Raw genomic sequence first — 11,023 nt, forward strand, 5'->3', positions numbered from 1 at the left:
ATCAAAATAAAACAGCCAAGACATCAGATTTTTTTTTTAGACCTCCACAAATCTGGTTCATCCTTGGGAGCAATTTCCAAACGCCTGAAGGTACCACGTTCATCTGTACAAACAATAGTACGCAAGTATAAACACCATGGGACCACGCAGCCGTCATACCGCTCAGGAAGGAGACGCGTTCTGTCTCCTAGAGATGAACGTACTTTGGTGCGAAAAGTGCAAATCAATCCCAGAACAACAGCAAAGGACCTTGTGAAGATGCTGCAGGAAACAGGTACAAAAGTATCTATATCCACAGTAAAACGAGTCCTATATCGACATAACCGGAAAGGTCGCTCAGCAAGAAAGAAGCCACTGCTCCAAAACCGCCATAAAAAAGCCAGACTACGGTTTGCAACTGCACATGGGGACAAAGATTGTACTTTTTGGAGAAATGTCCTCTGGTCTGATGAAACAAAAATATAACCGTTTGGCCATAATGACCATCGTTATGTTTGGAGGAACAAGGGGGAGGCTTGCAAGCCGAAGAACACCATCCCAACCGTGAAGCACGGGGGTGGCAGCATCATGTTGTGGGGGTGCTTTGCTGCAGGAGGGACTGGTGCACTTCACAAAATAGATGGCATCATGAGGATGGAAAATGATGTGGATATATTGAAGCAACATCTAAAGACATCAGTCAGGAAGTTAAAGCTTGGTTACAAATGGGTCTTCCAAATGGACAATGACCCCACTCCTCGCGCTCTCTACTTTCGCCCTCCCGCCCACCCTCCCTTTTTTTCGCTCCCCTTTGCTCCCTCTCCCCCCCCCCTTCCTCTCGCTTGCCGAGGTCAAGTCGCGACCAGTCGAAGCAGTTCATAGCCCCGCGACTCGCGCTACTAACGTAGACCAACCAACGGGCCCGCGACGGCTAACTTCTCCATTGGATTAATAAAATGTGGTATGTTCCAGTCCACGGAGATACGTACAGGAAACCTCTCTTATTTAATATAGCGGTATGTTCCAGTCCACGGTGCAGATACGTAAAGGAACTCTCGTATAAATAGCTGGTTATGTTCCAGTCCACGGTGCAGATACGTAAAAGGAACCTCTCTGTATTAATATAGTTGGTATGTTCCAGTCACGGTGCAGATATGTAAAGGAACCTCTCTGCTATTAATATAGTTGGCTATGTTCCAGTCCACGGGCAGAACGTAAAGAACCTCTCTGTATTAATATAGCTGGTTAGGTACAGTCCACGGTTGTGCAGAGATATTGTAAAGGAACCTCTCGGTATTAATATAGTTGGTTATGGTTTCAAGTCACGGTGCAGTATGTAAAGGAACCTCTTGTATTAATATAGTCGGTTATGTTCCAGTCCACGGTGCGATACGTAAAGGAACCTCTCTGTATTAATATAGCTGGTCTATGTCCAGTCACGGTTGCAGATATGAAAAGGAACCCTCTCTGTATTAATATAGCTGGTTATGTTCCAGTCCACGGTGCAGATACGTAAAGGATACCTCTCTAACCTAAATATAGCTGGTTATGTTCCAGTCTCTGTATTAATTAAAATAAAGGGGTTTGGTTATGTTCCAGTCCACGGTGCAGATAAGTAAAGGAACCTCTCTGTATTTATATAGGTTGCGTTATGTTCCAAGTCACGGTGGCAGATACGGTAAGGACCTCTCTGTATTAATATAGTTGTTATGTTCCAGTCCACGGTGCAGATACGTAAAGAACTCTCTGTATTAATATAGTTGGTTATGTTCCAGTCACGGTGCAGATACGTAAAGGAACCTCTCTGTATTAATATAGTTGGTTTATGGACCAGTCCACGGTGCAGATACGTAAAGGAACCCTCTATATTAATATAGCTGGTTATGTTCCAGTCTCTGTATTAATATAGTTGGTATATGTTCAGTCCACGGTGCAGATAACGTAAAGGGGACCTCTCTGTATTTAATATAGTTGGTAATGTTCCAGTCTCTGTATTAATATAGTTGGTTATGTTCCAGTCCACGGTGCCGATTATCGTAAAGGAACTCTCTGTATGATTATAGTTGGTTGAGTTCCAGTCCACGGTTGCAGATCGTTAAAGGAAAATCCTGTATTAATATAGTTGGTTATGTTTCCAGTCCACGGGCAGATACGTAAGGAACTCTCTGTATTAATATAGTTGTTAGTTCCCAGTCACGGTGCAGATACGTAAAGGAACCTCTCGTATTAATATAGTTGGGATGTTCCAGTCACGGTGCCGCAGATACGTAAAAGGGAACCTCTCTGTATTAAATAGTGGTTATGTTCCAGTCCCGGGCTAGATACGTAAAGGAACCTCTCTGTATTAATATAGCTGTTATGTTTCCAGTCCACGGTGCAGATTTACGTAAAGGAACCTCTCTGTATTAAAATAGTTGTTATGTTTCAGTCACGGTGCAGATATGTAAAGGAACTCTGTATTAATATAGCTGGTTATGTTCCCCGCCAACGTTGCAGATATGTAAAGAACCTCTCTGTATTAATATAGTTGGTTATGTTCCAGTCCGTGCCATATATGAAAGGAACATCCTCTGTATTAATATAGCTGGTTATGTTCCAGTCACGGTGCAGATATGTAAAGGAACCTCTCTGTATTAATTAGTGGTATGTTCCAGTCCACGGTGGCAGATTACGGAAAGGAACCTCTCTGTATTAATATAAGCTGGTGTATGTTCCAGTCAGTTGCATATAGTAGGAACCTCTCTGTATTAATATAGTTGGTTATGTTCCCGTCCACGGTGCCAGATAGGGTATAAAGGAACCTCTCGTATTAATATAGCTGGTTATGTTCCAGTCCACGGTGGCAGATAAGTAAAGGAACCTCTCTGTATTAATATAAGCTGGTTAGGTTCCGTCCCACGGTCGCAGATATGGAAAGGAAACCTCTCTGTATTATTATAGTGGGTTATGTTCCAGTCCACGGTGCAGATACGTAAAGGGAACCTCTTTGTATTATATAGCGGTATGTTCCAGTCCACGGTTTGCAGATACGTAAAGGAACCTCTCTGTATAATATAGCTGGTTAGGTTCCAGTCCCAGAGTGCAGATACGTAAAGGAACCTCTCTCCCCTTATGTATTAAATATAAGCTGGTTATGTTCAGTCCACAAGTGCAGATACGTAAAGGAACCTCTCTATATATATAGTTGGTTATGTTTCCAGTCCTACCGTGCAGATACGTAAAGGAACCTCTCGTATTAATATAGTTGGTTATCAGTCAACGGTGCAGATACGTAAAGGAACCTTCCGGTATTAATATAGTTGGTATGTCCAGTCCACGGTTGCAGATAAGGAAAGGACCTCTCGGTATTTATATGTTGTTATGTTCAGTCCACGGTGCAGATACGTAAAGGAACCTCTCTGTATTTAGATAGTTGGTTATAGTCCACAGTGCGATATGTAAAGGAACCTCTCTGTATTAATATTAGCTGGTTTGTTCCAGTCCACGGTGCAGATACGTAAAGGAACTCTCGTATAATATAGCCTGGTTATGTTCAGTCACGGATGCAGATTACATAAAGGAACCTCTGTATTAATATAGCTGGTTATGTCCAGTACACGGTTGCAGTACGTAAAGGAACCCTTTGTAGTAATATTAGCTGGTTATGTTCAATCCACGGTGGCAGATACGTAAAGGAACATCTCTGTATTAATATAGCTGGTGATGTTCCAGTCCACGGTGCAGTATACGTAAAGGAACCTCTCTGTACTAATATAGCGTTATGTGCCAGTTCCCGGGCAGATACGTAAAGGAACCTCTCTGTATTAATTCGTTGGTTATGTTTCAGTCCACGGTGCAGATACGTTAAAGGGACCTTCTGTATGAAATAGTTGGTTATGTACACGGTGCAGCTACGTAAAGGAACATATCTGTATTAATCTATAGTTGGTTATGTTCCAGTCACGGTATGCAGATACGTAAAGGAACCTATCTGATTAATATAGTTAGGGGCGTTGGGGGGGTTATGTTCAGAGCCACGGTGCAGATACGTAAAAGGAACCTCTCTGTATTAATATAGTTGGTTATAGTCACAGTGCCGATATGTAAGGAACCTCTTGTATTAATATAGTTGATTATGTTCCAGTCCACGGTGCAGATACGTAAAGGAACCTCTCTGCTTAATATAGGTGGTTATGTTCCCGTCCACGTGCAGATCAGTAGAGGAACCTCTCGGGATTAATATAGTAGGTATGTTCAGTCCAGGTGCAGATATACTTAAAGGAACCACTTCTGTATTAATATAGCTGGTTTAGGTTCAGGTCCACGGCTGCAGATACGTAAAGGAACCTCTCTGTATTAATATAGTTGGGTTATGTTCCAGTCCACGGTTGCATATTGCAGATACTTAAAGGAAACCTCTCGTATTAATATAGTTGGTTATGTCAGGCCACGGTGCAGATATGTTAAATGAACCCTCTGTATTAATATAGGTGGTTATGTTCCAGTCCACGTGCGAAGTAAAGGAACCTCTCTGTATTAATATAGCTGGTATGTTCCAGTCCACGGTGCAGATCAGTAAAGAACCTCTCTGATATAATTATAGTGGTTATGTTTCCAGTCCACGGTGAGATATGTAAAGGAACTCTCTGATTAATATAGGGTTATGTTCAGTCCACGGTGCAGATACGTAAAAGAACCTCTTGTATTAATACTAGCCTGGTTATGTCTCCGTCACGGTTCAGAACTTAAAGGACACCTCTCCTGTATTAATATAGCTGGTTATGTTCCGTCCAGGTGCAGATACGTAAAGGAACCTATCTTAGTAATATAGTTGGTTTAAGTTCCAGTCCACACGGTGTGCAGATACGTAAAGGAACATCTCTGTATAATATAGTTGTTATGTACCAGTCCACGGTGCAGATACGTAAAGGAAACCTCTCTGTATTATATAGTGGGTATAGTCCCGGTGCAGATACGTAAAGAACTCTCTGTATTAATATAGTTGGTATGTTCCAGGTCCACGGTGGCAGATACGTAAAGGAACCTTCTGTATTAATATTAGTTGGGTTATGTTCAGTCCACGGGCAGTACGTAAAGGAAACCTCTCTGTATTTATATTTGGTCTATAGTCCCACGTGCAGATATGTGAAAGGAACTCTCGGTATTAATATATAGTTGATATGTTCCAGTCCACGGTGCAGATATTAAGGAACCCCTGGATTAATATAGTTGGTTATGTCCAGTCCACGGTGAAGATATGTAAAGGACCCTCGTCTGGATTAATATAGTAGGTTATGTTCCAGTCCACGGTGCAGATATACGTAAAGGAATCCACTCTGTATTACTATAGCTGGTTATGTTCCAGTCCACGGTGCAGATACGTAAAGGACCTCTCTGTATTAATATAGTTGGTTATGTTCCAGTCACGGTGCAGATACGTAATAAAGGAACCTCTCGTATATATAGTGGTTATGTTCCAGTACACGGGTTGCTAGATAAAGTAAAGGAACCCTCTGTTTAATATAGGTGTTAGGTTCCAGTCCACGGCTGCATATACGTAAAGGAACATGTCTGTATTATTAATATAGTGTTATGTTCCAGTCCATAGGTGCCGATACCGTAAAGGAACTCTCTGTATTAAATATAGTCGGTTATGTGTCCAGTACACGGTGCAGATATACGTAAAGGAACGACTCTGTATTTAATATAGCTGGTTATCGTTACCAGTCCACGGTGCAGATACGTAAAGAGAACCTCTCGTATTAATATAGTTGGTTATAGTCCACGGTTGCAGATACGTAAAGGAACCTCTCTGTATAATATAGGTGGTATGTTCCAGTCCACGGTGCAAGATACGTAAGGAACCTCTCATGTATTAATATAGTTGGTTATGTTCCAGTCCACGGTGCAGATACGTAAAGGAACCTCTCTGTATGAATATAGTTGGTATAGTCCAGCAGGCAGATATGTAAAGGACTCTGATCTATAGTGATAGCGTCCGTAGATCGTAGGACCTGATTAATATAGTTGGATTAGTTCTCAGCTCCACGGTGAGATACGTAAAGGAGGCCTCTCGTGATTAATATCGTTGGTTATGTTCCAGCCACGTGCAGATATCGTAAAGGAACCACTCTGATAATAGTAGCGTTACTGATTCCAGTCCACGGTTGCGATAATACGTAAAGGAACCAATAAGCTCTGTATTAATATAGCTTGGTTAGTTCCAGTCCACGGTGACACGATACGTAAACGGAACCGTCTTGTATTATATAGTTGGTTTGTTCCAGTCCATCGGGCAGATACTGAAAGGAAACCTCTCTGTATTAATATAGTTGGTTATGTTCCAGTCCACGTTGCAGTATACTGTAAAGCACCTCTCTGTATTATATGTCTGGTTATGTTCCAGTACAGCGGTGCTACGATACGTAAAGGAACTCTCTCGTCTTAATATAGCTGGTATGTTCCAGTCCACGAGTAGCAGATATGTAAAGGAAGACACTGCTCTGTATTAATATAGCTGGTTATGTTCCAGTCCACGGTTGCAGGATACGTAAAGGAACCTCTCTGTATTAATATAGTGTGGTTATGGTTCTAGTCCAACGGGTGCATGATACGCTAAAGGAACCTCGCGTACTTATATAGTTGGATGATGTCCAGCACGGCGCAGATACGTAAAGGAACCTCTCTGTTAATATAGTTGGTATGTTCCAGTCTCACTGTGCAGATACGTGAAAGGGAACCTCTCTGTATTAATTAGTTGGTACGTATTCCAGTCCACGGTGCAGCATACGCTAAAGGAACCTCTCTGTATTCAAATATAGTTGGTTATTACAGTCCGGTGCAGATACTGTAAAGGAACCTCTCGATATTAATATAGTGGTTATTCCAGTCCACTCGTTCGATACGTAAAGGAACCTCTTCTGCTATTAATTATAGTGTGGTATAGTTCCAGTTTTTTTTCACGGTGCAGATACGTAAAGAACTCTCTGTATAATATAGTTGGGTATTCAGTCCACGAGTCGCAGAACGTAAAAGGAACCTTCTCTGTATAATATAGTGATGTTCAGTCCAGCGTGCAGATACGTTAAAGGAACCCTCTCTGTATTAATATAGTTGGTTTGTTCCAGTCCACGGTGCAGATACGTAAAGGGAACCTCTCGGTATTAATATAGTTAGGTTATGTCCAGTCACGTAGTGTCATGTCCAGCCACTGCAGAACGTAAAGGGAAACCCTCTGTATTAATATAGTGGTTATGTTCAGTCAACGGTGCAGATACGTAAAGGAACCTTGCTGTATTAATATAGTTGGTTATGTTCCAGTCCGCGGTCAGATACGTATAAGAGACCTCTCTGTATTAATATAGTGGTATGTTCAGTCCACGGCAGATATGTAAAGGAACCTCTCGTATTAATATAGTTGGTTATGTTCCAGTCCACGGTCAGCATCATGTAAATGGAACCTCTCGTATTATATAGTGTTATGGTCCAGTCACGGTGCAGATACGTTAAAGGAAACCGCTCTGTTATTAATATACTGGTTATGTTCCGTCACGGTGCACGATTCGTAAAGAAACCTCTCGGTATTAATATAGTCTGTTTATGTTCCAGTCACGGTGCAGATACGCAAAGGAACCTCTTGTATTAACTATAGCCTGTATTGTTCCAGCCACGGTGCAGATACGTAAAGGAAACCTCTCTTATTAATATAGCTGGTTAATGTCAGTCCACGGTGCAGATACGTAAAGAACCGCTCTGTATTAATATAGTTGGTTATGTTCCAGTCCACGGTGCAGATACGTAAAGGACCTCTCTGTATTAATATAGTTGGTTTGTTCAGTCCACGGTGCCGATACGTACAAGGAAAACCTCTCTGTATAATATAGCTTGGTTAGTCAGTCCACGGTGCAGATACGTTAAGGAAACTCTTGTATAAAAAAATTAACTTTTAGTTGGTTATGTTCCAGTCCACGGTGCAGATACGTAAAGGAACCTCTCGTATTAATATAGGTTGGTTATGTTCCAGTCCACGGGCGATACGTAAAGGAACCTCTCTGTATAATATAGTTGGTTATAGTCCACGTGCGATAACTGTAAAGGACCTCTCAGTATTAGACTAGTTGGATTATGTCTCAGTCCAGCTGTGCAGAACGTAAAGGAGCCTCTCTTGTAATTATGTATGTAGTTCTGATAGTAGTGTCGGTTCCAGTCCACGTGCAGTACTTAAAGGGAAACCTCTCGTGATAGATATCAGTGGTTATGTTCCAGTCCCGGTGCAGATCATAAAAGGAAACCACTCTGTAATATAAGCTGGTTATGTTCCCGTCCACGGTGCAGATACGTAAAGACCTCTCTGTATTAATTATAGCTGGTTATGTAGTCCACGAGTGCAGATAGTAAAAGGAACCTCTCTGTATGTAATATAGTGGATTATGTTCTCAGTCCACGGTGCGAGACTATCGTAAAAGAGAACCTCTCTGTATTAATATAGTTGGTTATGGTCAGTCCCGGGCAGCTATGTAATAGGAACTCATCTGTCGATTAATATAGCTGGTTTATGTTCCAGCCACGGTGCAGATATCGTAAAGCGATACCACTTGTATTAATATAGTCTGGTTATGTTTGCAGTCCACAGGTGCAGTACAGAAAGGACACCTATCTGTTTAAATATAGTTGGTCAGGTTCCAGTCCACGGTGCAGGATACGCTAAAGGAACTCTATATTAATATAGCTGTGCTTATATTCCAGTCCACGGTGCAGATACTGTAAAGGACCCTCTGTAATTAATATAGTTGGTTATGTTCCAGTCCACGGTGGCAGATACGTAAAGGAATCCTACTCTGTATTAATCATGCTGGTTTGTCCAGTCACGGTGCAGATACGTAAAGGAACCTCTCTGTATTAATTATAGTACGGTTATGTTCCAGGCCACGTGCAGAATCGTAAAGAGAACACTCTCTGTATTAATATAGCTGGTTATGTTCGTCCACGGTGCAGATTGTAAAGGAAACTCTCCGTTATAATATAGGTCTGGTTATGTTCCAGTCCACGGTGAGATACGTAAAGGAACCTCTCTGTATTACATATTAGTGTTATAGAGCGTCACGGTTGAAGATACGTAAAGCGAACCCTATGATTAATATAGTTGGTTTATCTCCCCCCACCTTCCAGCCCCTACCGACCACCCCTCCCCCGTCCCGGTGCTGATAGTAAGAGGAACACTCTCTGTATTATATAGTTGTTATGTTCCAGTCCAGGGTGCAGATACGTAAAGGGACACTCACTGTATTAATATAGTTGTTTTAGTCCACAGGTGCAGTAACGCTAAAGGAACCTACTCTTTGATAATATGTTGGTTATGTTCCAGTCCACGGTGCAGATACGTAAAAGGAACCTCTCTGTATACTATAGTTGGTTATGGTTCCAGTCCACGGTTCAGATACGTCAAGGAACGCTCCTGTGATTAATAAGGCGGTTGGTTCAAGTCCACGGGTGCATGATGTAAAGGACCTCTGCTCACGAATATAGTTGGATTATGTTCCAGTCCACGGTGCAGAGTAAGGCAAGACCTCTCGTATTAATATATTTGGTTATAGTTCCAGTCCACGGTGCAGATAAGCAAGGAACCTCTCTGATTAATATAGCTAGGTTTATGTTCAGTCCACGGTGCAGTAACGGTAAGGAAACCTCTCGTATTTAATATAGCTGTTATGTTCCAGTCCACGGTTGCAGATACTAAGGAATCATCTGTATTAAATATAGTTGGTTATGTCCAGTCCACGGTGCAGATACGTAAAGGAACCCTGATACTGTATGTCTACTGAGATATGTAGGACTTCGATTAATAGTTGGTTATGTTTCCGCAGATACGTAAGACACGTTAATTGGTAGTCCGCAGAACGTAAGGAACTCGATAAGATAGGTTATGACGTTCACAAGCACGATTGTAAAACCTCTCTGTATTGTAATGTATTAGTTGGTTGATGCTTCCAGTCCACGGTGCAGAACGTCAAAAGGAACCTCTCTGTATTAATATAGTTGGTTATGTTCCAGTCCACGGTGCAGATAGTAAAGGACACTCTCTGTATTATATAGTGGTTATGTTCCAGTGCCATCGGTCAGTAACGTAAAGGGACCCGTGAAATATGGCTCCATCTCTGTATTAATTAGTTGGTTTTATGTCCAGTCCACGTGCAGATACTAAAGGGACCTCTCTGTATAATAAGTGTTAGTTCCGCTGTAATATAGTGTTTCCAGTCCAGGTGCAGATATCTAAAGGAGACCTCTCTGTAATTATAGTAGTGTTATGTCCAGTCCACGGTGCCAGCAACGTAAAGGAACCTCTCTGTATTAATATAGTGGTAGTGTCCAGTCCACGGTGCAGATACGTAAAGGAACCTCTCTTGTATTAATATAAGCGGTTATGTTCCAGTCCACGGGTGAGATACGTAAAAGGAACTCTCTGCTATTAATAGTTGTTATGTTCCAGTCCACGGTTCAGATAACGTAAAGAACCCTCGTATTAATATAGTGGTTATGTCAGTCCACGGTGCAGATACTGAAAGGAAACCCTCTCTGTATTATATAGCTTGTATGTTTCCACTGTCCACGAGCAGATACGTAACGGAACCTCTCTGTATAATATAGTTGGTTATGTTGTCCACGGTGCAGTATACGTAAAGGAACCTCTCTGTATTAATATAGTGGTTATGTTCCAGTCCACGGTGCAGATAGTAAAGGCACCTCTCTGTAGTAATATAGTTGGTTAGTTCGTCCAGTCATCAGGATCTATATTAATATAGTTGGTTATGTTCAGCACGGTGCAGATACGTAAGGGAACCTCGATCTGAATAATATAGCTGAGTTAGTTCCAGTCACGGTTGCAGATAGTAAAGGACTCTCTGTATTAATTAGTTGGTTATGTTCCAGTCCACGGAGTTCAGATACGTAAAGGAAACCTCTCTGTTATTAATATAGCTGTTAGTTCCAGTCCACGGTGCAGGATACGTAAAGGAACCCTACTGTATAAATTGGTTATGTTCCAGTACTGTGCAGATACAAAAGGAAA

The 11,023-nt window shown here is 41.7% G+C and overlaps 1 protein-coding gene across 1 annotated transcript in view; it reads right to left on the reverse strand.

Annotated features, from left to right (window-relative positions):
- Nucleotides 1-11,023, reverse strand: part of LOC120049183 (rho GTPase-activating protein 8-like) — a 105,750-nt gene that overhangs the window by 19,458 nt on the left and 75,269 nt on the right. The gene's annotated exons all lie outside the window — the stretch shown is intronic.

The sequence above is a fragment of the Salvelinus namaycush genome, chromosome 6 (genome assembly GCF_016432855.1).
Source record: "Salvelinus namaycush isolate Seneca chromosome 6, SaNama_1.0, whole genome shotgun sequence".
NCBI classification, from domain to species: domain Eukaryota; kingdom Metazoa; phylum Chordata; class Actinopteri; order Salmoniformes; family Salmonidae; genus Salvelinus; species Salvelinus namaycush.